Here is a 4,287-nt window from a genome sequence, read left to right on the forward strand (position 1 = left end):
TTTTTGGGTTTTTAGGGGGTGGGGGTAGAACTTTACACTCAATTGATGTGGGTGTGTTCTTCAAGCAGGTATAACTTTAATATTATTACCATAAATAAAAGTTTTAAAGAGAGATTTTCTTATCAGAATGGAGAAGGGATCAGTAGAATTAGACTGATGTCACCAATCAAGTTGCAAATTGTTCTCAGACATTGTTCATGTGATTTCAAATTTATAACTTACCCACGCCCCCATACTGAACTTGAGTCCTGGAGATCATTAGCATTTAGTCTTTATCCGAGCTTTATGGTTCTTTGTGTTCTTTCTCAATCTTTGCTGTGCTTCTATCTGCCTTTTTTCTTTCCAATTTCCAGTTTCTTATGATTAAGTCCCCAGTGAATGCACTTAACCAGTCCATTTTAATCCTTTTTACACTAATCTACATAAGCCTCAAGAGGATCTGTTTACAGTTGCAGTAAGTATTCTGATTCCTACCAAAAAAAAAAAAAGCATTCTGATTGAATTTTATTGATTCCTATTTGATGTCCTATGAGATCTGACCTTGTTCATATATCAGTCTCTAAACCCAGTTTTGCCACACTTACACAAACTACACTTACGACCAGCTCACCAAGTTACTATCTCATCAGAAACTTAGTAAAGTGGTATTGACAAATTTCAGCATCATTTTAAGGTTTGGCTTCACCAATGCAGGTGTGATTTATTTTTTCCAGGATTCAGGAAGAACACTTCATCATTCATAATTGATGTTGTCCAATCATTGAAAATCCAATTTTTTAGGAATGAAATTCAAACACTAAATGAGCTTAAAACTAGAACCAGGGTATACTACATTGGCTTTGCAGTGTTTAACTGGTAGAATAATGATTTAAATTTTGTACAGAAAAAAGTAGGGTTTTTTTTTTTTTTTGTGGGAGGGGGTGGGGTGGGTGGGGGGAAAGGGGGGATGGTAAAAAAAACACAAATAATGGAAAAGAATTCACCGTCTCTTCACAGACGCTGATAATCAAAACATCACCACCATTGATTCAAATGCACAATCAATCAGAAACTCTCATCCCATAGAACATGCAACTGGGAAAGAAAGCATATACAATAGTATTTCAACCATTGCAGAAGCAGGACATAGTACACATTGCATATATATGGCTGAATCAAGACACACGGGGGCACTCCTTTAATTATAACACATTAAATTTCAAATGCAAGCAAGCACTGAACTTGTGAGTATTCTATATCCTAAACTAAGACATAAGTTTCTACGCTTGTTATTCGACTCATTGGACATCAAATTGCTACAAAAGTCTACATCCTTAATCAAGGGACCCCACCAAATACTACACTTGTTATTGTCACTTACTGTTTCACTGCCCCTTGGATGTAAAAGAACATAGTGAGCGATAGCTCATAAGGACCCAAATACTTGGACGACACAGAAATGCTACAAAGCTCATGGCAAGCATCCCGTGAAGTTATTTGAACAATTAAATCAAATGGATAGTAGATGTTTGGACTATAAACAAACCAAAAGATAAACTAAAATCATATAATTCACTCTGAGCCGTCAGCAAGACAAGTTAATCATTCAAAATAGGAGAAACCTAATTCGAAAACAATCTTGGATCATCGCATCGCAAATAAGAAAAAAAAAAATTAAAATTAAAAAGAACGGAAAAAGAGTGAGATTTTATCACCTTATTGTCTCTGCAAGACTTCCTTTGCGATAGAGAAGTTAAACAGAGTAGGTCTTGGAAGAAGCTATGAACAGAGCAGAGCAAATCTGTAGAACGGAAATAATAAACAAAGAAAGGTTAATGTAGATTCTATATTCCACCCAAGTGACCAAGAAAGATAGCGTTTCTGAGGGAGAATATAATCCTCTCTCCGTCTTCCGTGACCCACGCAATGACGTGGTTCCCGCCGCGTTGACCCTACAGATCCATGTCGGTGCGCTTCCAAGGAGTCTGAATCAGCTACACGTAAGCTTCTCATCTAGACACGTGTCCCACATAACCCACCTCATCCGCTATCTTAATGAAGTCCCAGGACTCTCTGGCCAAATCCCATCTCAGATTGGGTTATTACCTCAACAACATCGATTATCGCAAAAGGGATTCTCTCTCTCAATCACTCTAGTGAGGACTTTGCCGTTCAAGATTTGGAATTGCAAAAATCAGATCAGAAGCACGAGAAGTAATTCGAAGCACAGGTTCAGATATTGGGAACAATTTGAAATTCCAGAATAGTGAAGTGGTTGTGCTGTATCTCAAGGGGGATCTCGAAGCTTCTTGTTTATGTATACCTGGAGGATAGGAGCTTGGACCAATGGCTCCACAGGAAGAATGGAGGATCGACGCTTGTATGGTTCAGTCCATCACCCTGCGTTGGATTCGCCTACTAGGTTGCAGATTGAGGGGTGGAGGCAGGGGTGGCGGGGCGAGGGAATAGAGGTGGGGCATAGGGTGGTGGCGGGTAAGTGTGAGATGTTGAGGGACTTACGGACGGGACGCGAGTGGGGTGGGGTAGAGAGGATGATGGGGCAGCAGGTTAGGAGTGATGAGTTTACTAAGACAGAGGGGTAATTTGGAGATCTAAAAATTACAGGGGAGAAGAGGTAAAATTCTGATTATAGGGGAGTATAACTATATAAGTGAGAATGGATCCGCAGACAATCATTTGATCGTACCTGTAAACATTTAACACCTGTTTCATTTTCTATTATTGCATAGATGAAGAGGGGTATGTTCACCCGTGTGATTAGGTGATTGTATGAGCAGTGGATTCAATCTTAGTATAAGCTAAGTCTAGGGGTGTAGTGATAGTAATTGCCTTAAAAATAAAATTGAGATAGCGTAGGTAACTTTTTCCGTCATGGTAGGTGTAAATGAGTTTGAATCCGTTACACGTATGTTCATCTTGATGTACATGTGAGGATCCAACACTTGTTGTACAAGCAATAAATCCAAATTCAGTATTGGCAATCCATTAACGTTCATACATAGTAATTACTATACACATGTACAGCTAATCCATACTCCTTCCCAAGTCGGGATAAATAGCCTCAAATTTCTGACCAAAGTGGTTTCAATCCGGCCATGCTAATGGAGACCCATCGAAACCCTTTTTATTGTACACCCTTGAGCCTTAAAATGATGTTTGTGTAAAAAACTTGCTTGGCAACATTATTTTTCATAAATTTCATATGCATGATTTTAGGCCCTCCTTGGTATCATTTTTTTTTTTTTTTTTTTTTTTTTTATATTGGCTATTATCGATATTGATATGATGATTGAAAATTAAAAATTGAGCATCTTCCAGTCTGATTCATCCGATACTTCTGATATCGTGAAGTAAAAATCATGTTCATATGTTTTTAGTGAAAAGCAATATGAAGGTTACTCTATTTGTTTTCATGTAAAAATAGGTAGAAAATATTTTTTTTTGTAAAATATGATTTTTTTTTTTTTTTGTAGAACATAAAATATGATTTTCAATGTTTGTTTAGATGTAAAATACATAAATTAATTAAAAGTAAGAAAAATTTTATATAATAAAACAAAATTTATTGTAAAATATCATTTGTTGAAAAAATATTCCAGAAAAGGGAGGAAGAATGCTACCCATATGTGTTCTTTACGTCTTGATAGCATCTTGTTTTCAAGAGGGCAAGAGTGTCTTTACATAGCTCTTGAAAACAAGGCGTAGTGTCCAAGTGCAGAAAATGCAGATAGTTGGTGTTCTTTATCCCTTTAATAAATTTTACTTGAAATTTGTTCTTTCTTTTTTTTTTTTTTTTTTGACTAGATTTTTCTCTGAAACAATTTGAGTCCAGACTTCAGAGGTTAAATATATGCTGGGTATTGGTCCACAATCTCATAGAATTAAATCAATCGTGGCCCATGCCCAAAGACATAGTTAAACCCATTAGACCAAACTCAGCCTAGCTGGGATCACATGCTTTGAGCAGATGGGCTGGACTCGCATGTATTCACTTTTCATGTTTTTAATTAAAGGCATTATTTCAAGAATTGGGATTTGATCGATTGGATTTGATTTGGATTGGAATTAGCAGGCAACTCTTGATTTCGAGTGATCTGACCCATCTGAACCTTTTACGAAAACTAGTGTTAGATTTTGTTTATTTATTTATTTATAAGTCAGCAAAAAATATATTAAGTTAAAATTAATAAGATGTATAGGATTGACATCTGGACATACCTAGATGGACAAAGAACAAAAACAATTCACAAATGACCTTAAAACTTCACCTTCGTCATCAGTAAATCT

The 4,287-nt window shown here is 36.5% G+C and overlaps 1 protein-coding gene across 1 annotated transcript in view; it reads right to left on the reverse strand.

Annotated features, from left to right (window-relative positions):
• Positions 1 to 2,514, reverse strand: part of LOC122064304 (glutamine-dependent NAD(+) synthetase) — a 22,106-nt gene extending 19,592 nt beyond the window's left edge. Inside the window, exons 1-2 of the mRNA XM_042628011.1 lie at positions 2,303 to 2,514; positions 1,695 to 1,780 (exon numbers count right to left, since the gene is read on the reverse strand). The gene's annotated coding sequence lies outside the window, so the exon portion shown is untranslated. The remainder of the gene's footprint in view (positions 1 to 1,694; positions 1,781 to 2,302) is intronic.
• Positions 2,515 to 4,287: the final 1,773 nt, after the last annotated feature.

Source organism: Macadamia integrifolia, unplaced genomic scaffold, assembly GCF_013358625.1.
Source record: "Macadamia integrifolia cultivar HAES 741 unplaced genomic scaffold, SCU_Mint_v3 scaffold1601, whole genome shotgun sequence".
In the NCBI taxonomy this organism is placed as follows: domain Eukaryota; kingdom Viridiplantae; phylum Streptophyta; class Magnoliopsida; order Proteales; family Proteaceae; genus Macadamia; species Macadamia integrifolia.